Source organism: Saimiri boliviensis, chromosome 17 (genome assembly GCF_048565385.1).
Source record: "Saimiri boliviensis isolate mSaiBol1 chromosome 17, mSaiBol1.pri, whole genome shotgun sequence".
Lineage (NCBI taxonomy): Eukaryota > Metazoa > Chordata > Mammalia > Primates > Cebidae > Saimiri > Saimiri boliviensis.
Genome location: NC_133465.1, coordinates 44,700,601 through 44,725,317, shown reverse-complemented (window position 1 = coordinate 44,725,317; position 24,717 = coordinate 44,700,601). Strand labels below are relative to the sequence as shown.

Genomic DNA, 24,717 nt, shown 5'->3' with positions numbered 1-24,717 from the left:
TATGAAGATCTGTGAGATAGATAACTTGGCTAGTTGCACTCAGGCATTTGCTTGATGTAATTCAACTTATAAAATAAAGCATCTAGAAAAGAAAAAAAACTGCTTCATCCCCCACCCCCCATCAAATGACGCCCGTGAGACTACATCTGAAGGGGACTGATGTAAAATGCTTCTGCCCAGAATGGCTGTGCGGTTTGTTCACTGCACAAGGGCAACTGGCCAAGGGGGTGAGTGGTACTGAACATCTTGCCCATGCTCCATGCTGAGCCACATACAAGGTGCCCCGAGAGACATTGTGGGGCCCTTCCGGACAGACATGGAGAGCTTCTGAAAGTCTCACTTGCGTGGAACGATTTTCAAGACCCCAGGTGTCTGGTCTGTGGTGGTTCTGCTCACTGTGATTATGGACTGAGGCACTCATTGAGTCCTGATAAGACCAGAGAAGTACATTGTGAGAGAAGTGGGAAACGGCGGCATCACTCACTGTCTCGTGCCTGTGTCTCCCCAGGGGTCTTTCCAGATTTCTGCCACATAGGAGATGTCATCGCAAAGGTACATCGGGGGAGGATTCATTGCTGTGGTCAGAGAAAGCAGAGGACGTGCAAAATGAATATTTCCCTTTCTGTCTTCCAGGATGGCTTTTTCTTGTTAAGACAGCCACTCTGGCTTAGGGAAATGGACAGACCTCTCAGTGCCACGTGAGTGAAAAAACATGACACAGAAACCTCGAGACAAGGAGTCTTCCAATGAGGATGCAATCCTTAACAAGGACGTGGAGTAACCGACGGGGCCTTCACGGTTCCCACCGAAAACCAGGAGCGGGGAAAAGCTGAACTGCTCCTTTCAAGGATCAAAACCTTGGCAGGATAATTCTTATCCCAGGGACGGCAAAGGTCCCAAAGAGAAGACCCCAACCAGAGTGTCGTCCAGCTGCTGAGGGGGAGGAGAGTGAGGTCCCCTGGGAGGAGAACAGAGTGACCCCAGCCTGCCTCAGGCCTTCTGCAAATTCTCTTTTCTAATATTGCCTTTGCAGCTTTGCTTGCAAAATACTTATTTTTCTCATATTGTTATATAATCTTCATAACCAATTCTATCCATGCAGTAAGACATTGAAATGCCTAGTTAAATATTTATGCATAAATGACAAGGCCCATCAGAAAGAAAAGCAGGACTGAAGCCAGCGGCCACCGTCCACCAAGAGGTGCGGGCAGAGGAAGCGCAGGGCCGTCTTTCCCTCCCTGGTTTCCCAGTCCAATTTAGTCACCCAGACCTGAAAACACATCCTCAGAGGGTGGAGATTTGACAATTAAATAGCGTTATTCTTGCTGCCCTCTCCCCTGGTTCATCAAGCACCAGTCATATAGCACTACATACTTGACCTCCTGCCCACGGGGGACCCCCCACCTCCTGGCCCCTCTCACAGGCTCACTGGGCCTACCTGGACTGTGGAGCCAAGCCCCGTCTTTCCCAAGCCCTCAAATTCATGCGTGAACGTTCATCCAGACTTGCTGGGGGGCTTTTGACCCTTACAAGATGGCGGAAAATTCACACTGGTTTTTTAAATTCGTGTTTCTTTTTAAAAATCCTAACCATGGCCAGCCACGGTGGCTGACGCCTATAATCCCAGCACTTCGGGAGGCTGAGGCAGGAGGATCACCTGAAATCAGGAGTTTGAGACCAGCCTGGCCAACATGGTAAAATCCTGTCTGTACTAAAAATACAAAAATTAGCCAGGCGTGGTGCACGAGCCTGTAATCCCAACTACTCAGTGTTGGATACAGTGAGGTTTTTTGTTTTGTTTTGTTTGTTTGTTTGTTTGTTTGTTTTGAGACTGAGTCTCACTCTGTTGCCCAGGCTGGAGTGCAATGGCGCGATCTCAGCTCACTACAACCTCTGCCTCCCGGGTTCAAGCTATTCCCCTGCCTCAGTCTCCCAAGTAGCTGGGATTACTGGCATGCACCACCAGGCCCGGCTAATTTTTGTATTTTTAGTAGAGACAGGGTTTCACCATGTTGGCCTAGCTGGTCTCAAACTCCTGACCTCAAGTGATCTGCCCAGCTCGGCCTCCCAAAGTGCTGGGATTACGGGCATGAGCCACCACGCCCAGCCCTCTCTTTTATATACTAAAGTTCAACATTTAAAAAAATACTTGAGGTTAAAAATGCATGAAATCCACTATACCATGGACACAATCTGCTCCAGTTAGTCACACCTACTCTTTGTCAACTGCAATTACCTTGTATACATCAGTATCTCCTGTCTTTGGTAATATCTGTTCCTCCCTCCTCAGGACTTCTTAGTGAAGTCATCCCTAGTCACTCTTCTTTTGAATCCTTATAGCATTTTATTTTTATTATTTTATTATTTAGAGACAAGGTCTTGCTCTGTCACCCAGGCTGCAGTGCAGTGGCATAATCGTAGCTCACTGCAAGCTTCAAATCCTAGACTCAAGCAATCCTCCCACCTCAGCCCTCCAAGTAGCTAGGACTGTAGGTGTCCACTACCTTGCCTGGCTAATTTTTAAATGGGGGGTCTCACTATGTTGCCCAGGCTGGACTTGAACTCCTGGGCTCAACTGATCCTTCTGCTTTAACCTTTTGAGTAGCTAGGACTACAGGTACATGCCACTGGAACTGCAGCTTCTTTTCTGATTGTTATTTTATCATGCCTTAACTCGCATTCAAGGTCTTTTCATTTATCCTTCAAATGTGACAATCTTGTACTAGGAAACAAGTGCTCCCTTTCCAAACAGCATGCAAGTTCACCATTCTCATTACATCTTCTCTCCTGCGGTCCCTTTCATCTTTATTTTAATTTTTGTAGAGACAGGGTCTCACTATGTTGCCTAGGCTAGTCTTGAACTCCTGGCCTCAAGCGATCCTCCTGCTTTGGTCTCCCACAGTGCTGGGACTGCAGGTGTGGGCCACCACATCCGGCCCTTTCCCTTTCTATTTTATCCCTAAAACCTAACCTCTCACTATTGATAGCCAATTCTGACTAATCTTGTTTATTATCTGGGCCTCTTCTCTATTGTTTATCTTTATTCCATTAAAAAGGTCGAAGACTCTATACAGCCCATATCTGTTTCAATCTGGTTTGTGAATAACTAAAATTATGCTTACCTTCGGCAACTGTATAAAGACTCCAAGTCGCATTTAAATAGCAGAAAACGGAGATGACAGCTACATGCTCCGTCAGCTACACCAGCCCCGTGTATAACTAAGGCTTTCTGACGATCCATACCTTGCTTTGTGATTTGGGGTAGCTGCAAGTTTGCTATCCCACCACCAACCTATTCCTATTTTCAGTATCAGCTTTTCCCGAGACCAGAAAAGGTATGAATATTGATTTCAAAGCCAGGCTTATGTTTGAATGGCAGAGATTCAATAGCTGTATAATCTTTCCAAAACTTTTAATTTATAAAATGAGCATGCTAACCTATTTCATTAAATGAGACAATGTAAAACATCTGGACTCTAGATCAATATTTGGGACATAATAAATATTAAGCATTATTTCCTTTTTACAAAGGAAAACAAGAATTTAAAAGGAAAAGTAAGGCCAGGTGTGGTGGCTCACCCCTGTAATCCCAGCACTTTGAGAGGCCAAGGTGGGTGGATCACTTGAGGTCAGGAGTTTGAGACCAGTCTGGCCAACATGGTGAAACCCTGTCTCTACCAAAAATATAAAAAAATTAGCTGGGTGTGCTGGTGCGTGGCTATAATCCCAGCTACTGGAGAAGCTGAGCCAGGATAATTGTTTGAATCTGGGAGGCAGAGGTTGCAGTGAGCTGAGGTGGTGCCATAGCCCTCCAGCCTGGTGACAAGAGAGAAACTCTGTGTCAAAAAAAAAAAAAAAGAAAAAAGAAAAGGAAAGGAAAAGTAAGATAGAAAGACAACTCAGCTTCTGCAAAGACTATTCAGAAAAATGTATCTATGTCATTATAATATTAACGACAATATTTTCTCAAAGAATGATTTTTCTTAAGAAATTAGACAAATATTGATATTGATTGATTGAGATAGGTCTTCAGATTTATTAATAGAGACAGGTCTAGCTCTGTTGCCCAGGCTGGAGTACAGGAAGGGCAGTGGCCCATCACAGCTCACTACAGCCTCCAGCACCAGGGCTCAAGCAATTCTCTCGCCTCCCAAGTAGCTAGAACTACAGGCATGTGCCATCACGCCTGGCTAATTTTTCTATTTCTGTTGAGACAGGGTCTTGTTATGTTGTCCAGGTTGGTCTCAAATTCCTGGCCTCAAGCTACCCTCCTGCCTCAGCCTCCCAAAGTGCTGGGATTACAGGTGTGAGCTACCACACCAGGCCAGAAGTTAGTGCAATGTTAATTAATATTCTAATTTAACCATAAGGCCTAAATTGTAACATTACATGTTTCTATTCTATTGTATTGAATTCAAATCTAGTTTCCTGCCTGTAATCTTAGCACTTTGCAAGGCTGAGGTAGGAAGACTGCATGAGTTTGAAACCAGCCTGGGAAACATAGCAAGACCCCATCTCTGGCCGGGCGCGGTGGCTCAAGCCTGTAATCCCAGCACTTTGGGAGGCCGAGGCGGGTGGATCACGAGGTCAAGAGATTGAGACCATTCTAGTCAACATGGTGAAACCCCGTCTCTACTAAAAATACAAAAAAATTAGCTGGATATGGTGGCACGTGCCTGTAATCCCAGCTACTCAGGAGGCTGAGGCAGGAGAATTGCCTGAACCCAGGAGGCGGAGGTTGCGGTGAGCCGAGATCGCGCCATTGCACTCCAGCCTGGGTAACAAGAGCGAAACTCTGTCTCAAAAAAAAAAAAAAGACCTCATCTCTAATGGAGGAAAAAAAAAAGTCTAATTTTCCTTTGCATAAAATATAGTCTAAATATTGTTGAGACTTAACTTACCTACCGCAGACCTTGCCTTACCGTATTCACCATTTATTTTCTAACCGAAACAAGGCTGGGAAGAAGGCATACATAAATGAAACCAAAGACATGCCCCCAACCCTCCTCTGCTTTCACTCTCCCTCCTCTAGGTCTTTCCTAAAACAATGTCTTTTTTGAATAGTAATACAAATACATGATATCAAATTTTTAAAATATAGTAAAATGCAACTTGATTTCCCTTCAGAGAGTCTGTCTTTACACAAAATTTTATCTTTATGGTCAAGCAAATACAAATACAAATATACTGTATACTCACCCACAGAATGCACAGAAATTTTTTGTTTCACAATAAAATGACTCAGTTTTACTACCCAAGCTATAGAGAATGTTCATCTCTCTTAACACATTTTTTTGGCTAATGGTTTTATAAAGTAAAATTTTTACATTTATTTATTTCAATCCCAAAACATAATATAATGTTCTTTAAAAGACGTGTGAGATGTCTGGAGATAATTCCAAATAAAACTAACAAAACTTTCAAAAATCTGCTTCAGTATCAACAAAAGGAATGTGCTTGTTATTATACAGGAAGCAACTATGTGTTAACAATCATATTAATTATTTGGTAACCAGGAAAAAATGCTTAAGAATTTTATATCCTAAAAATTTTGTTAATTGCATGAATAGCACAGGCATGGTGGATCACACCTGTAATCCCAGCACTGTGGGAGTTGGAGGTGGGAGGATTGTGTGAGCCCAGGAGTTTGAGACCAGCCTGAGCAACACAGTGAGATCTTGTCTCCACAAAAACTTTTTTAAAAATTAGCCAGGCATGGTGGTGTGCACCTGTAGTCCTCACTACTCGAGAGTCTAAGGCAGAAGGATCACTGGAGCCCGGGAGATCAAGGCTGCAGTGAGCTACGATTACACCACTGCACTCCAGTGTGGGCAACAAAGCAAGACTCTGTCTCAAACAGCAACAACAACAAAATTTTGGATTCAAGAATACATCCATTTTAATTTTTAAGTAATCGATGATGTAAGCACCTATTTTCCCATAATCTTACCAGGCTTTTTATAGTTTAATATGCACATCTCTTGCTATGAGAATGGTTAAGAATATTTTCATATGTTTGAAGGCCATCTTCAGCCAGGTGTGGTGGCTTGTGCTTGTAATCCCAGCACTTTGGGAGCCTGAGGTCAGGAGTTCAAGACCAAAGAAACCAGTCTTAGAATTTTAGTGGATGGTTTTATGTTAGATATGTTAGAGTCCTAAACTAAAAAAGTAAAGTTGACAATAAACTAGTCAATGCAAAGAACTTAAATGCAATGCCCAGTCTATAAAATACCAAGGAGACATTACTGTTTACACCATAGAGACAGGGCTTTCTTGAGTGGCTTATTTATAGCAAAGGTTTAGTACATCAAAGAAATCTGTCATAAATTGCTTCAATATGCCAAAACTGTGGCAATATTCTAGGTGAAATTACATGGGTACTGCAGAAGGAGATATGCGAGAGAAACCAGCACAATGCCTGCACACTGTTGAATCTGACACTAGGAAATAAACAGCCAGTTATGAAACAAACTTAATTCTTAATGTTGGAAACAGAATAAGGCTCCATTCTTTTTGGAAAATAAAGATACCATTTAAAACAGATGGACTTCGCACCAATAATGCAAATATACTTAACATACGGAACTGTACACTTTAAAATGGTTAAGATGGTAAAATTACATGTTTTGGAATAAGGGAATTTTTTGTGTTTTTAAACAGAGACAGGGTCTCACTCTGTCACCCAGGCTGGGTGGTAAATTTTGTGTTATGTGCTTTGTATGTATGTATCTTAACTTAAATTCTATGTTATGTGTTTTGTTTGTATGTATCTTAACTTAAATGGTTAATATGGTAAATTTTATGTTATGTGTTTTGGAAAGAGGGATTTAAAAAAAAAAAAAAACAAAACAGAGACAGGGTGTCACTCTGTCATCCAGGCTGGCTCAATCACGGCTCCCTGCATCCCTCAACTCCTGACCTCAAGGGATCCTCCCTCCTCAACCTCCCTAGTAGCTGGAACTTCGTGTGTATGCCACCAAGCCCGACCAATTTTTTAACTTTTTTTTTTTGCAGCCCAGCCAATTTTTAAAAAATTTTTAATTTTTTTTTTTTTTTTTTTTTTGAGATGGGGTCTTACAATATTCTCCAGGCTGGTCTCAACTCTGGGCCTCAAGTAATCCTTCTGTCTCAGCTTCCCAAAGTACTGGGATTACAGGTGCGAGACACTGCACCTGGCTATGTTGCGTGTTTTTTAACAATTAAAAAAACAACTTCAAATGAGTTTTAAATTTCCCTTACATTTTTAAATGAAGAGATTTATGTGTTATTGAGTACTTACTATATATACCTGTTACCATGGAGATAGAGGTAAAATATGGATAAAACCTAATTCCTCTTTTCAAGAAGCTCAAAGCTTAAAAAGAACCAACATTCTAAACTGTTCTTCTTTTTTTTCTTTTCTTTCTTTTTTTGAGATGGGGTCTCACTCTGTCAGCCAGGCTGGAGCACAGTGGTGCAATCACGGCTCACTGCAGCTTTGACCTTCCAGGCTCAAGCAATCCTCCTACCTCAAGCCACCTGAGTAAACTGCATCACAGGCATGCACCACCATGCCCAACTAATTTTTTGGAAAGCATAAGGTAAGACAGAAATGGGGTCTCACTATGTTGCTTAAGCTGGTCTCAAACTCCTGAGCTCAGGTGATCTTCCTGCCTCAGCCTCCCAAACTGCTGACATTACAGACATGAGCCACAGCACCCTGCCTAAAATCTCCTTAAAAACAAAAATTGATAATAATTTTGGATCACTCCAAGTAGGTGAGTAGCCATTTACCCATCCTTTCATAAACACATTATCTATCTCTTCCCCCTCCTTTCCTCGCTGCAGCTTCTAGTAGTGCTTTAAAGCCTCTGATGCTTAACATGAAAAATTCTGGGATTCAAACGGGTTTTCTGGCCATTATGAAATGGCCCCATCTTGTGTGCCTGAACAAACAGTAAAATAACAATGCTCCTGGGCATCCTGGAATAGAAGAGAGATTTCATGTTGGAGGCAAAAGCAAATCTAGTCTTCCAGTCTTCTAAAGCCGTCACTTCCATTCAATTCAACCCAACTCTTACAACTATGCAAACCTCTGGGACAAATTCTATCAAAAAGCCACCTCAGTTTCAGCCCTCATTATCTTCTCTCTTCTGGGCTCTTACAAAATCTGTCATCTAGCTGGGCGTGGTGGCTCATGCCTATAATCCCAACACTTTGGGAGGCCGAGACCAGTGGATCACAATGTTAGGAGTTTGAGACCAGCCTGACCAACAAGGTGAAACCCTGTCTCTACTAAAAATACAAAAATTAGGGGGTGTGGTGGCACACGCCTGTAATCCCAGCTATTCAGAAGCTGAGGCAAGAGAATCACTAGAACCCGGGAGATGGAGGTTGCAGTGAGCTGAGATTGCGGCATTGCACTCCAACCTGGGTGACAGGGCGAGACACCAACTTAAAAAAAAAAAAAATTCTGTAGTCCATGCCGTACAAATTGCTCTTAATCAGAGTATTCTTTGCATGGTTTGCAAAGAATTCTTGTGCCACTGGAAAACTATTTTAAAGATAATCAAGTCTTTCTATCTCCCTAAAAGAATAGGTTAATGCTTAGTAATGAATATTCCATCAAAATATATTTATTGAGCATTTCCTATTTGTTACCACTGAATTTACAGAAATATAATTTAAAAAGTAAAGGTTTTAATAACTGAAATTTCCTATATTTCAAGCCCTATCCTCTTGGTTTCTTTTTAATTAATTTTTTCTTTTTTAAAAAATAGAGATGGGGTCTCACTATGTTGTCGAGGCTGGTCTTGAACACCTGGCCTCAAACAATCCTCCTGCCTCAGCCTCCCAAATTACTGAGATTACAGACATGAGCCTTGTCCTTGTTCTGCTCAACACACTCGAATTGATCAGACTTCGGCGTTCAAACTGTGAAAATCCATTTCCAAAAATCAAAGAATTTGTCAACAGCACACTTCTCCCCAAAGATGCCCTTGTATGATAAGCTCCCCCATGACCAGATGTAGAGTCACAATGATTCCCATCAATTCTGAGGCAGCATTCATATCACATCTGCAAAGAACAAACAGTAGCACTTGAATCTGAGACAGCTAAAAAGTGGATGCAGTTGGTTGGGTTCCAACTAGACAGAACTCAGAAGCTGAAATAATCCAAATGGCTGGTATAGTTAAACAGAGTAACAAATGCAATGGAAACTCTAAGCCATACGTTTTCCAGACATTGACAGGAACCTGAGCAATAACCACTCTGCTCAGAGAGCCCATGGAAACCTCTGCTTTCATTTTATGTTTCATGGGGGTTAACTTTTCTTTCTACTGATTCAGATTTCTTACTGCAGAGCAAAAGAGCCAGGACAATCACCAGCTTCAGGGAGAACTTAAAAGGATAAGAATTAAACTCTGCTACTGAATGATTCTCTTTAGAACGCTGAAGCCACAATACATTACTAAACAGCACAAAGAAAGCATACTCTGACATTCTGCATTCCTTTCACTCCACCCACCCATCACCTCCACAAAAAAAAAAAAAGTTTAAAGCAGGTTGAGCCACACACAGTATGTTTGACTTGAAAGTTTCAATGACATGGCAGCTTACTTTTGCAAATTACTGGCAAATATAGAAGCTTAACAGTGACTTAAAATACAGTTACAGGAAAAATAGACTATTCTAAGGGTAAAAAGGCAGGGGGCAGAAAAACCCACCTTTTTTTTTTTTTTTTTTTTTTTTTTTGAGACAGAGTTTCACTCTTGTTACCCAGGCTGGAGTGCAATGGCGTGATCTCAGCTCACTGCAACCTCAGCCTCCTGGGTTCAAGCAATTCTCCTGCCTCAGACTCCCAAGTAGCTGGGACTACAGGCACGTGCCACCATGCCCAGCTAATTTTTGTATTTTTTAGTAGAGATGGGGTTTCACCATGTTGACCAGGATGGTCTCAATCTCTTGACCTCATGATCCACCTGCCTCAGCCTCCCAAAGTGCTGGGATTATAGGCGTGAGCCACGGCGCCCGGCCCAAGCACTTTTTAAAAAAGACAACAAATAGGTTCATGTGTAAGATCTGCATCAGAAACAGTTTTCTTTCTTTGTCTTTGGTAAATGTAAAGACTTACCCTGAAGAGATTTTCCCAATCCCTGGCCCAGCTTCCACCCATGTTTCTGGAGTAAACAGTGTCCAATATTACCCTGACAGACAGAATAGAGAAACAAACCAAAAATATTCCAATAGTATATTCTTCCCAACCTAGTGACATCTCAGCAGATGATATGCAAGACATAATTCTACATATATGCATGCAAAAGGGTGCTAATAATAGGGTAAATGCACCCAGTAAGAAGGACATTGATGTAAAAAGAAAAGCTGGCTAGTATTTTATATGGGAAGAAGATATAGGGTAAAGGTCCTTTCTGATGGTGTGCTGGACAACTTTTGTACATAACATTTTAAAATGGAGAAAACGGGGAAAGTGAAATGGGGAAGAATACATTTATGAAGTTTTAAAATAACATTAGAAAGCATAAAATCAGCTGGATGCAGTGGCTCACACCTGTAATCACATCCAGTGGGAGCCACTGGATGCAGTGGCTTCTACCACTTTGCGAGGCTGAGGTAGGCAGGTCAGGAGTTCTGAGGTCAGGAGTTTGAGACCAGCCTGACCAACATGGTGAAACCTCGTCTTTACAAAAATACAAAAATTAGCTGAGCATGATGGCAGGTGCCTGTAGTCCCAGCTACTTGGGAGGCCGAGGCGGGAGAATCGCTTGAACCCAGGAGGCAGAGGTCGCAGTGAGCCAAGATCATGCCACTGCACTCCAGTCTGGGCAACAACAACAACAAAAGAGCATAAAATCAAAGTACGCATACAGTCACATCCACCACCTAAAAGCACCACTTTAAGGTTTTTGTTTTAAAGAAAATCTGCATCATGTTTAGTTGTTGATGTGTCAGGCTTTCATGACACAAAGTAAGTTGTAAGTGTAAGACTGCCCCGCCACTAGAAATGAAAAAACAATCAGAGCAAAATCCAGGCTAGACTTGATTGGTTTTAAAAAATGTGTGTGTATGTGTATATTTGTACATATATATTTCTATATTTGTAATATATATATAATAAATACTTAACTAGCATGCAGCCAATATTAAACTGAAAAAACAGTCAGTGAGACCAAGCATAAACTGAATGGTGCATTTCAACATGTCGTCTAACAAAAATGCTAAGATGTTAGAATGAAACAGGCCTAGCAATAAGTTAACAGCAAAGAACCATTTATGCATGTAGGGGGAGAAACCAACATACAAAATGTCTCAGCTTCCCAGGAGCATGCTGGAGAAGGTATTTCAAAGTAAACTGCATGAAAAAAAAATGCTAGAAACAACAATTATATGTCAACTTTTGTTTAAGGGGTCAAGGTATCGGAAACACCTGCAGCCCTTTGTCCAATTCTTTGCTTTTTACAGTTATTGTGAAATACCAAGACAAGGCTAAAATAAGCACTAACTGTACCTGAAAAAATGATGCTATTCATCCAAGGACAACACTGAAAAATCTAAACACAAAGTATTCTATATGTATTAAAATGTAATTTATAGTGTTAATCTAGAAAAGATTAAAAGTCTCTAAGTAATGTTAGCAGAAAACAAGGTAAACCATTTGAAAATAATCTCACATTTCCTGAAATCAATTTGTAAAGCTCACCCACAAATTTCTGCATTGAAACCAAATATTGCACATTAAACTGTTTGTCTTACATCTCCACATTCAATGATAAAATGTTCTCTGGAGTAATCGAGGAAAGAAAAACATTATTTTACTGTTATCTTTTCTAACTAGAAGTTAGAAGAAGATTAAGCCTCCCAAATGCTCTGTTTTGTTTTGTTTTTAAAGGACAATTTCCTTCTTTGAGTTTATGATAGAATACAACCTGGAAAACTGGGCTAAGCAGTTGATTATTTCATTAATGGGAGAAAATCAGGACACTTTTTTTTTTTTTTCTGATACAGGGTTTGCTCTGTTGCCCAGGCTGGTGTACAGTGGTGCGATTATAAATAACTACAGCCTTGACTTCCCGGGATTACAGGCATGCACAACTACACCCAGCTAATTTGTGTATTTTTAGTAGAGATGGGGTTTCACCATGTTGATCGGGCTGGTCTCGAACTCCTGACCTTGTAATCCTCCTGCCTCAGGCTCCCAAAGTGCTGGGATGACAGGCATGAGCCATCATGCCTGGCTGCAAGTTTTTTTACAGTAGGAAACAGACTATTATGTCTCAAGAGAAAACTTTGTTACAGGTATGTCTATGGCTGGATAAATATTAATTCTATACTCGATTTCATTTTAGTTGACAGTCACATTCAATTTACATCATTTAGGCCCCCCCGCTTTTTTTTTTTTGAGACAGAGTTTCACTCTTGTTGCCTAGGCTGTAGTGCAATGGCGCGATCTTGGCTCACTACAACCTCCGCCTCCTGGGGTTCAAGCAATTCTCCTGCCTCAGCTTCCTGAGTAGTTGGGACTACAGGCACACGCCACCACGCCCAGCTAATTTTGTATTTTTAGTAGAGACGGGGTTTCACCATGTTGACCAGGAGGTTTTTGTTCTCTTGACCTCGTGATCTGCCCGCCTCAGCCTCCCGAAGTGCTGGGATTATAGGCATGAGCCACCACACCCGGCCCATTTAGCCCATTTTTGACAGTAATGAAATAGTAAGCCTCTTGAGTGGACTGGAAGCTTGGCTGACTGTGTGTTGAAGACTACAAGCAAGATAGATGCTATTAGATGAACCCATGAAAACAAGTTACAAAAATTCCCAAAGCAAAAAACATCTATAGCTCACTACAGATGACACAATGAAGACCAGAGAGAAAAGCCATAGAGTCATGCTGCACCATTCAGCTCCAAGAAGCACTTCTTTATACCGCACTCCGCATACGGCCACTGCTAAGTGTCAAATCAGCAGTCTTACAGAGTTACAGTTTGCAACTAGCGGAGTCCACAGACCTAGACAGATATGCAACATGACAAAACCCAATTGTACATAAACTTCCAAATCCTTAAGAAGCACAAATGAAACATCAGTAACTGCAGTTTGAAGCTGTTTTTTAAACCTGTTAGGTCATCCTGACGTCTATGATGCAGACGTTTTGCCTTCTATGTAACTTAGTCATCCTCCCATCTGAATCCTCATCTTCTATTATGAGAAAAGTCAAAAAGGACCATCTATCCTAAATAATACCAACTAATTCTTCTGTGATGAAATCCTAGACAGAGTTATGGCTTTAGATCAAGTTTTATTTTCTAAATACTTTATTTTTAAGTATGTGGAGGTTATAATTATAATTAGCTGAGACCTAAATATCTCATTAAGCAAGAACAATTTTTAAAATTCAAATTCAAAAAAGTTTTTCATAATAAGGATAAAATGTTAACACTTTCCAACTTCTCTTTAGTTCAGATAATCAAGTTGTTTAGCATTTCTTCCATAATTTTCTTAAAAAATGTTTTATTCTTGAGGAAAATTTTCAATTAAAGATATTTGGTTGAAGTAAATAAGGGAAAATAAAACTTCAAAAAATATTATTAAATGCTTTAGGGATGCTAACAAAATGTAGGCTATGAAACTCCTCCTCCTCCTACCTAAACTACCACATCACAAATAATGCATATATTTAATTTTCATTAGAAGTATAATTACTAATATACATTCTGAGCATGCATTTATTTATTTAAAAAATTAATTATCCAGCCTGAATACTATATACTATTTGCGATTTTAAGTGGAGAAGGTGGCACTATTTAATAAATAAGGCATGTATCAATTCTACTCCTACTCATTGAGATTATTCAACAGTGATTACTTCATTAGACTGCCTCTGATAGCATTCTCCCTAAGACATGTGCTAGAAAAAATCCTGGACATTGTGAGAGGTAAAATAGCATTAGCCTCATATGCCACAGGAATGAATTTTCCAAAAATCTTTCAGTGTAGCTCTCTAAGAAGGCTTAGAAAATGTTAAATATCATTTAATTTAGTGGTTTAACAAAATTTTGTTGAGTATAGTAATAATGAATACTAGGTTGCAAAATTCATCTAAATTTCCTGCTACTATTGAGTATCCACAGAATTATAGCTTGTGTAAGAATATTAACCAACCATTTACCTTGTAGAATATGGTAGTTGATTCTGGGGGAGTTGATTCTGATAGCTCTGTTCTTCAACTTTGGCCTGCCAATTTCAAATATTAAAATGCAAAAATTATTTTTCAAATACAAGATACTGATCTGGCCTACAGAATTCATTACAAAATTCTTCCTTGTGACAATACCCAAAATAATACAGAACAGGGCACAAACCAGTGATTTTTAACTTAGCAAAGTGGGCTTGGCATTTTATCCTTATGTCAAAACACAAGACCAGGCTTTCAGTCAAACTGCTGATGAGAATTCTCTGCAGCATTATCACACTTAACAAATTATAGCTACTTTTTAAGTCCCAAGTAAAGTTGTAGCTTATCCATGTATCTTTCCCTGACCTCCACACCTCAAGATCACAGATTCTAGTGAATGACAGCACCGATGGTCTGCATTATCTTTTAGTACTTAATTATATATACCTCCCTTTTCATGCCTATTCTCGTTCTTCCCTCCTATCATTTTCATGTTCTGGAGACACCAGCATACTTAGCCCCAGGTTGGACACAAAATGAGTGCTACATATAGAAAGCCAGGGACAACAAAGATGAGTTCTGGACAAAACTAAAGGACTGAGTAATCATGTAAACAGCCAACACTCCTACATATGCTAGGCCCTGATGCAAGTATATCACGTATTCACTCACCTAAATTTCACAACAATCCTATGAAATGGCAACTAGCATAATCCCCAGTTTAAAGATAAAGAAATTGGGATGGCTGATCACTAGCAGCTCAGGATTGTAGCTCCCAGTGAAAGCGCAGAGAACAAGAGGACACCACACTTTCAGACGAATTTTTGTTGCTCACGGACCAGGAGATTCCCAGCGGAGGAGCCCCACAGGTCACGAGCACGACTCTTGTGGCCGGCGCGGCGGTTCTCGGTGCAGAGTAGACGGGACTGGGTCCCCTTTTGGTCGACATTTGGAGCTCCAGGAAGGCAGAGTCGCCCATTCAGCTGATTGAAAAAGGGACTCAAGAGGGAAGCCAGACCGATTCCCGGGCAGAAAAGCACCACGAATCTTAACGCTGGCAGCACAGTGGGTTGCTCAGGTTTCCGCCCTGGGAATCAACAAGCTGGACGTCCACTCAGAGACCTAATTTGAAAGTAGGTAATTACAAAAATGACAGGTGGGTGAATTTACAATGATGGGAAGAAACCCGCGTAAAAAGGCTGAGAATACTCAAAATCAGAATGCCTCTCCCTCTACAGGGGATCACAGTTCCTCATCAACAAGGGAACAAGGCCTGATGGAGAACGAGTGTGTTCCATTAACAGATTTAGGCTTCAGAAGGTGGATAATAAGAAACTTCTGTGAGATAAAAGAACACGTTCTAGCCAATGTAAAGAAACTAAGAACCTTGAAAAAAGGTTTGACGAAATCCTAACAAGAAAAGACAATTTAGAGAGGAATATAAGTGAATCATTGGAACTGAAGAATCCAGTACGAGAACGCCGCGAAGAATGCACAGGTTTTAACAGTCAAATTGATCAAGCAGAAGAAAGGACATCAGAGGTCAAAGACCAACTTAATGAAATGAAACGAGAAGACAAGATTAAGAAGAAAAAGTAAAAAGGAATGAGCAAAGTCTCCAAGAAATATGGGACTATGTGAAAAGACCTAATTTACATTTGATAGGTGTACCTGAATGTCATGAAGAGAATAAATCCAAGCTGGAAAATATTTTTCAGGATATTATTCAGGAAAACTTTCCTAACGTAGTAAGGCAGGACAATACTCAACTCCAGGTAATACAGAGAACACCACAAAGATATTCCTCAAGAAGAGCAACCCCAAGACACATAATTGTTAGATTCACCAGGGTTGAAATACAGGAGAAAATTCTAAGGGCAGCTAGAGAGAAAGGTCAGGTTACCCACAAAGGGAAGCCTGTCAGACTCACAGCAGATCTCTCAGCAGAAACCCTACAAACTAGAAGAGAGTTGGGGTCAATATTCAATATCCTTAAAGAAAAGAATTTTCAACCCAGAATCTCATATCCAGCCAAACTAATCTTCATAAATGAAGGAAAAATAAAATGTTTCGCGAACAAGCAAGCACTCAGAGATTTCATCACCACCAGGCCTGCTTTACAAGAGCTTCTGAAAGAAGCACTACACACAGAAAGGAACAACCAGTATCAATCATCCCAAAAACTTACCAAAAGGTAAAGAGTATCTTCATAATGAAGAATCTATATCAACTAATGTGCAAAATAGCCAGCTAGCATTAAGTGACAATATTAAACTCACAAACATCAATATTAATCCTAAATTTAAATGGATTAATGCCCCAATCAAAGACACAGACACACAAATTGAATAAAAAGTCAAAACCCATTGGCACGATGTATCCAGATCCATCTCATAAGCAAGGACACACAAAGACTCAAAACAAAAGGTTGGAGGAAGACTCACCAATCAAAAAGAAACAAAGAAGGACATTACATAATGGTAAAAGGATCAATGTAACAACAGGAGTCAATGATCATAAATATATATGCACCCAATATAGGAGCACCCAGATACATAAGACAAGTTTTTAATGACTTAAAAAGAGACTTGGACTCCCGAACAATAATAGTGGGAGACTTTGACACCACATTGTTAATATTCAACGGATCAACGAGATAGAAAATTAACGGGGACATTTATGATTTGAACTTAGACCTGGAACAAGTAAACTCTGAATATTTATAGAATTCTTCTCCTCAGGTCCACAGAACATACATTTTTTTCAGTATTACATTACACCTATTTTGAAAGTGACCATATAAATGGAATTAAATCAACTCCAGCATTTGCATAGCATTTCACAGATTTAAATGAAATATTGGTTGGCTGTTTGTTATTTTCTTTCCTTATTCCTTCCTGTCTCCGCTATTAAGTACAATTATCAGCATAAAAGAGGTTTTTAATACCTATTTTTAGATTGCATTCCAGCCTGGGCAATAGAGCAAGACTCCTGTTCTCTCTCCCCCTTTCTCTTTCTTTCTTTGTAGCCCTCCCCTGCTCCACCCCGCACGCCTCCCTCCCCCTCCTCCCCTAAAAAAAAAAAAAAGAAAAAAAAAAAAGAAATTGGCTGGGTGTGGTGGCTCATGCCTATAATCACAGCGCCTCGGGAGGCCAAGGCAGGCGAATTGCCTGAGCTCAGGAGTTCGCAACCAGCCTGGGCAACATGATGAAACCCCATCTCTACAAAAATTCAAAAAAAATTAGCCAGGCATGACTGTGTGCACATGTGATTCCACCTACTCAGGAGGCTGAGGCAGGAGAATTGCTTGAACCCAGGAGGTGGAGGTTGCAGTGAGCCGGTATTGTGCCACTGCCTTCCAGCCTGGGTGACAGAGCAAGACTCTGTCTCAAAAAAAAAAAAAAAAAGAAAAGAAAAAAAATGAGGAAATTGAGTCATAGAACAGAGTAATCTGTTCAGGGTCACCAACCTAATAAATGACAGAACTGAGTTCAAACCCAGGCAGCCTGGCTCCAGAATCAACTTTTTTTTTTTTTTTTTTTTTTTTTAACATGAGCAAGGATTTCAGAAATCAATACAGAATCAACTCTTAACCACTTAGAGCATCATCACTGAGATGGGAAGAGGGACAGGCTGCTGTAAAGAGGGTGAAGCAAAAATGGGAGGACAGCAGCAGTGAAGCAATGATGTGATGGGGATAAATGAAAATGGACAGGAAAAGAAGGAAGAGCAATCACAGGTCAAAGACTGGAGAAGGGGCCCAACAGTAAAGGAGAATGAGAAGGAAGAGTTGACAAGCAAAGGTGAAGCAGAAAGTCAGTTGTCAGTGCAGTCTGGGGGAGATAAAGAAGGCCCAGGAAGGCCTCCAGGAAAAGGTTGCCATGTCAGGCAGGACACAGAGGACAATGGAGGAAAGGTGATGCTTACAAGATGGTGAAGGTGCCGTTGTAGGTGCTGGGCTCTGGCACAGGCACTTGGCAGAGTCTCTGCTTTGGGCTGAGATCAATACACGACATGACAGTGTCTCATCTCTGCAGGTACAGAGCTCACATATGTTGGTGCTTGTGGAGGCCTTCTGTTCCTCTAGTGCAATTAAAACCTTATTTGGGGTGTAACTTTCAGACTGCACCAATGAATCCTGAGTAGGTTCTAAATCAGTAGGTGGACCTGTGACTTCAGTCAGGTTTTGATGCTGAGTCTGAACCTCGTCTGGATGAGGAGCTGTAGTCTTCTCCAGGACTGTAGAATGTCCAGTCTCTGTAGTGGGTTCTGGAGTTACGGGAAGCCCCAGGTCTGGAGGCTGAGTTGAGGTCTCCTCCATGGTTGGAGACGCTTTAACCTCTGTAGTAGGTTCTGTAGTTATGGTAAGCTCCAGATCCAAAGATTGAACTGTGACTTGAGTCAGGTTTGAATGCTGAGTCTGACCCTTGTCTGAAGGTGGAAGTGTCACCTCAGGGTGCTTTGGAGGAGGAGCTGTGGCAGTCAGGGCTGTGGAAGGTTCAACCTCTGTAGTGGATTCAGGAGTGATGGCAAGCCCCAGGTTCAAAGGCTGAACTGTGACACGGGGTGATGTTGGACACTGAACTGACCCTGATCTGGTGTTGGCATGGACATCTCATAATACACAGGAGGTTGAGCTACAACCTCCCTAGGTAGCTCTGGAGGCTGAGTTGGGGTCTTCTGCATGGTGGGCAGAATGCACAGTACAGCCATTTATTCCAAAGTGTTGCCATTTTTGCTAAACTTTTTATCTCCTTTGTTGCATGTCTGATCATTAATTCACCACCCTATTAGGTAGGGGCTGTCTGGGAATAAGCCAGGACTCCAAATTTTCTGTAGGAGGGGTTTTGGGGGATGGGCAACTCAGTCTGGGGGAGAAGGCTTTAATCCAACTGAAGAGCTCTTTGCACTAGCCTGGGAGGAGGCTGAACTGTCATCCTGCCTTGACTAACAGAGCCATTACCCTAGAATTTACAGTGCCACCCTTCAGAGGTCTACCCTGTGTGTACACATGGAGAAGACACTTAATTTGTTTAAGTCAGTATGTTAAATAATTTCCTGAAATGCGACTATAACTAGAACCCAGATGACTTCCCCCACATTCTTTTTTTTTTTTGGACTGAGTCTCACTCTGTCACCCAGACTGGAGTACAATGGGCCAATCTCAGCTCACTGTAACCTCCACCTCCTGGGTTCAAGCCATTCTCCTGCCTCAGTCTTCTGAGTAACTGAAATTACAGGTGCCCGCCACCACGCCCCACTAATTTTTTTGTATTTTTAGTAGAGACAGGGTTTCATTATGTTGGCCAGGCTGGTTTTGAACTCCTGACCTCGTGATCCACCTGCCTTGGGTGCCAACACCTGGCAGGGGGAATGCAGTAGTGCCCAAACAGGGATGCTAGCGACCCTGCATCCCCAAAGGGGGTGTTAAAGCATGCTAACAGCTCCTTCAGCCCCGCTGTCCACAGCCTGACAAATAAGGGCATGTGTCTCCCAGCGGCTCCCTCTCCCATTGCTTGGCGAGTGGGAGGGGAATGCTACAGGGTTACAGCTCTGTTCACACTCGAAGTTTGGCAGGTCTTGAGTTCTCCCGCCTCCACCCCCACTCTTCATAAAAGGATCCCTTGAGTAGGACTTCACAGCTTTCAAAATGCTTTCACACATTCAAGTCTTAAAGGCAGGGCAAGCAGAGCGCGTGCAGAGGTGGGGCCATCCCGGCACCCGCTGCTGTCTTCCCCTGCCCAAGCCCAAGAATGATGCTGAGCTCAGTGCAAGCCTAATGATACTTTAGATGGACCCCCTTAGTTTTCCAAACACTTTCTCAGAATATCTCGTCTGATCATCATATTAAAATACAAAAAATTAGGCTGGTCGTGGTGGCTCACACCTGAAATCCCAGCACTTTGGGAGGCCAAGGCCGGTGGATTACTTGAGGTCAGGAGTTTGAGACCAGTCTGGCCAACATGGTGAAACCCTGTTTCTATTAAAAATACAAAAAATAAGCCAAGTGTGGTGGTGGGGAGGGGTGCCTGCAACCCCAGCTACTTGGGAGACTGAGGCAGGAGAATCACTTAAACGCTGGAGGCAGAGGATGCAGTGAGCCGAGGTCAGCCATTGCACTCCAGCTTGGGCAACAAGAGTGAAATTCCATCTTGGAAAAAAAAAATACAAAGAATTAGCCAGGCATGGTGGTACAAAAGTAATTGCAGTTTTGTTACTACTTTTAATGGCAAAAATCACAATACTTTTGCACCATCCTAATGGTTCTTTGAGGTTGGTGAAGTTAGAATTCGCATCCCATTTCAAGAATAAAGGAAACTGACGCTCAGAGCATTGAATGATTCTCCCAGACCCCTCTACAATGTAGCCCTTCTGAGAAGATCTCATCAGAACTTCAGCTCTGCCCAACCACCAATGAGAGAATAAGAGCTAACATTTATGGAATGGCTCACCCGGTGCAGGCAGTGCTAGCAGCTCATATGTGCTGAATTAGCTCTTCATCCAAATTAACCCTTCATCTTCAGCGCCTAAACATATTTCTTCTGAGGCTTCATCACCTCTCAGCCTTCATGGAATTCAAGAGAGTTGTGATCTTGCTCTGGATTAACTCTTCATCTAAATTAACTCTTCATCCTCAACATCCAAATATATGATTCATAGGCAGTTCCACGGCAAACACAAAAAAACACAACAACACAAACAATACAAAATGAGGAAATGTAAAGTGCCAGACGCTGCAAGAGTTTCTGGAATAAATTCCCTCCTGGTCCAGTCTTTGCAATCCAGATTGTCAGTTTCTGGGGAAAATAACATGAGCAGGTAGAAAGCAAGTGGTTATCTTTACCCACTGTTGGATTCCCAAGGATGTCAGTCCAAACACGCTTCTTGGGCACTTATCCTGGGCCCAGGCAAGTAGCTTTGAAGATACAGAAAACAAGAACTAGTGGCATTTACAGTGCCTACTGTGGAGTCAGTGAGGCAAGATAAAATCACATGAGGCAAGGCTCAGTGGGCCACGCCTGTAATCCCAAATCCTGCTTTGGGAGGCTGAGCCAGGTGGATCACTTGAGGTCAGGAGTTTAAGACCAGCCTGGCCACATGGCGAAACCCTGTCTCTACTAAAAATACAATTAGCCAGGTGTGGTTGTGGGCGCCTGTCATCCCAGCTAATCAGGAGGCTGAGGGACAAGAATCACTTGAACCTGAGCAGCGGAGGTTGCAATGAACCAAGATCGCACCAGTGCACTCTGGCCTGGGCAACATGGCGAAACTCCATCTCAAAAATAAAAAAAGAAATTACCAGAAAGCGAGGCAGGAGAATCGCTTGAACCCAAGAGGTGGAGGTTGCAGTGAGCTGAGATTGTGCCACTGCACTCCAGCATGGGTGACAGAGCAAGACTCTGACTCAAAAAAGAAGAAGAATTTCACTTGTTAATTGTTACTTTTTTAGTGTGGCTACATTAAAGTTTTAAATTACATCTGAGGCTTACATCATAGTTCTATGGGACAGTGCTGGTTTCAAATAATGATCAATCAACTTTTTTTTTTTTTTTTTTAGAGAGGGTCTCACTCTGTCACCCAAGCTGGAATACAGTGGTGCAATCTTGGCTCATGGCAACCTCTGACTCCCAGGTTCAAGTGATTCTCCTGCCTCGGCCTCCTGAGTAGCTAGGATTACAGGCATGTACCACCACACCTGGCTAATTTTTGTAGTTTTTAGTAGAGATGGGGGTTTCACCATGTTGGCCAGGCTGGTCTCGAACTCCTAACATCCAGCGATCTGCCCACCTCAGCCTCCCAAAGTGCTGGGATTACAGGTGTGAGCCACTGCACCCAGCCTGTCAACATGTTTTAGATGCTTAACTAAATGCTAAGCATGTTATATGTGTTTCATTATTTAATATTTATGTAATTTTCACAATTTCATTATTATTCCATTTTACAGATGAGGGAGCCATGGTTTAAAGCAGAGATCCCCAATCGCTGGGCCACAGACCTGCACCAGTTCATGGCCTGTTTGGATCAGAGCCACACAGCAGGAGGTGCGTGACAGGCAAGGGAGCTCCACCTCCTGTCAGATGCACAGCACCATTAGATTCTCACAGGAGCACAAACCCTACTGTGAACTGTGCATGCCAGGGATCTAGGTTGCATACTCCTTATGAGAATCTAATGCCTGATGATCTGAGGTGGAACAGTTTCATCCCAAAATCATCCCCTGCAATCCACTTCATGGAAGAATTGTCTTCCACAAAATCTGTCCCTGGTGCCAAAAAGGTTGGGGACCACTGGTTTAAAGGACTTAGGCACACTGCTATTAAAAGGATAAGGGAAATAAGCCCGGAAAGACAATCTTTACATATTCTCACTTGTAAGAGTGAGTGCCGGAGCCGGGGAGGGCACTTTTGGTGCCAGCAGGAGCCAAATTCTGTGCAGCCCCGCAATAGCATCTAGGGAGATGCCCATGACCCCCGAAGCCCCAGAAAGAGTTACAGTTGGTGCCCTTTTCGCTTTGCCATCCACGGACAGCTTAAGTGTTAACAGCTCAGTGGAGGGTTAGTGTGACAGCCTTCTGCACCTGCACCTGAATTCTTGTCCGGCGTCCAGGAGGAATGAGGTCACACGATCAAATTGGAGATGGTAAATTCAGGGGATTTTATTGCCAATGAAAGTGGCCCTCCAGCTTGTAATGCCAGCACGACTGTAATCCCAGCACTTTGGGAGGTCGAGGCAGGCAAATCATTTGAGGTCGGGGTTTGAGACTAGCCTGGCCAACATCATGAAACCCCATCTCTACTAAAAATTCAAAAAAATTAGCCAGGCATGGTGGCAGGCACCTGTAATCCCAGCTACAAGGAGGCTGAGGCAGGAGAAGCCCTTGAACCCAGGAGGCGGAGGTTGCGGTGAGCTGAGATCGTGCCACTGCACTCCAGCCTGGGCAACTGAGCAAGACACCATCTCAAAAGATAAATAAATAAATTTAAAATATAAAGTGGCTCTCCATGGGAAGGGGAGCTGAAATGGGGACAGAATGGGAACATAACCTTCCTCCGAAGTCCAGCTGCCCCACCACTGAACCCCTCTCTGAAGTCAAGCTGCTTCTCTCTAACATCCAGCCATAGTCTCTGACATCCTGCTGCTTCTCCTCTTCTCTTTCCTCCTCTTCTCTGCTGGCAGAGCTGGGGTTTTTACAGGCACAGGATAGCGGGCAGGGCGGGCCATGAGTGGTTTTTGAAAAGGCAACTTTTTTTTGAACAGGAAAACAGGAATGTATGTGTGCCACAGTTCCAGGCTTGAGAGTGAGGCCCTCACCAGGGACCTGCCCTCTTCTGCCCAGAATTTCCCTGCCTCCTATCCCTATCAGGGATAATTAATAGGTACCAAAAAAATAGTTAAAGAATGAATAAGATCTAGTATTTGATAGCACAACAGGATGACTTATAGTCAATAATAATTTAACCGTACATTTTAAAATTATTAAAGAAGGCTGGGCACGGTGGCTCACGCCTGTTATCCCAGCACTTTGGGAAGCCGAGGCAGGAGGATTGCTCGAACCCAGGAGTTCAAGACCAGCCTGGGCAACATGGTAAAACCTCATCTATACAAAAAATACAAAACTTAGCCAGACATGGTGATAGGTGCCTGTGGTCCTAGTTACTCTGGAGGCTGAGGCAGGAGGATTGCTTGAGCAAGGTCAAGGCTGCAGTGAGCCGTGATCATGTTGCTGCTCTCTAGCCTGGGTAACAAAGAAAGATCCTGTCTCAAAAAAATAAAATAACTAAAAGAGTGTAATTGGGTTGTTTGTAACACAAAGGATAAATGCTTGAGGTGATGGATACCCCATTTACCTTGATGTGATTATTATACATTATATGCCTGTATCAAAATATCTCATGTACCTGATAAATATATATACCTACTATGTACCCACAAAACTTAAAAATCAAACAAGATACACTAAAACTATACATGCTAGGATACAAAGTGTCCATAATAAATTTGTTAACAATTATCACCCATTATCAGAAAAATATAATATACCTGTATAATGTATTTTAATAAAAACATAAAGCGACTTGCCCAAGGCCATCTAGCTAGCTAGCTGTATAGCCAGGACTTGAACCCTGGGCCTGTGATGACTCCAGGTTCATCCTTTGTGCATGAGAACCAACAGAGGTGATGAGACTTTGGAAGACATAAGAGGCAAACTCTCATTCATGTCAGGTCTTCTTTTTGCAATATCCTTGGAAGGTGGCCAGCCAGCATCTGCTTGAATACTGCCAACAACAGGGAGCTCATTACCTTCCTGGCAGCATGCTCCGCTGTTGGCAGCTGGTTATTAGAATGAGGAGAAATCTGTGCATCCCAATATCTGATCTTGAGTTCCGGATCCTCACAGAGGTGGTGACCCCCTTCAACCAGACCAAAACTGGGCTGGCTTACACTGGTCGCTAAGGAGAGACTTCAGGGGCGGGTCCAGCAGGTTCCAAACTGCTTCATGGAAAAGGGAACTTGAATCCATCCTATACCTTGCTCCTCCCTCCCAC

The 24,717-nt window shown here is 42.3% G+C and overlaps 1 long non-coding RNA gene and 1 pseudogene across 1 annotated transcript in view; both read right to left on the bottom strand.

The window, feature by feature from the left end:
• Window positions 1–14,069: 14,069 nt before the first annotated feature.
• LOC141581717 (uncharacterized) overlaps window positions 14,070–24,717 on the bottom strand; it is a 52,184-nt gene continuing 41,536 nt past the window's right edge. Inside the window, exon 3 of the long non-coding RNA XR_012514473.1 lies at window positions 14,070–14,229. This is a non-coding gene — a long non-coding RNA (uncharacterized LOC141581717). The remainder of the gene's footprint in view (window positions 14,230–24,717) is intronic.
• LOC120366820 (leucine-rich repeat-containing protein 37A-like) lies at window positions 18,094–18,883 on the bottom strand (annotated as a pseudogene).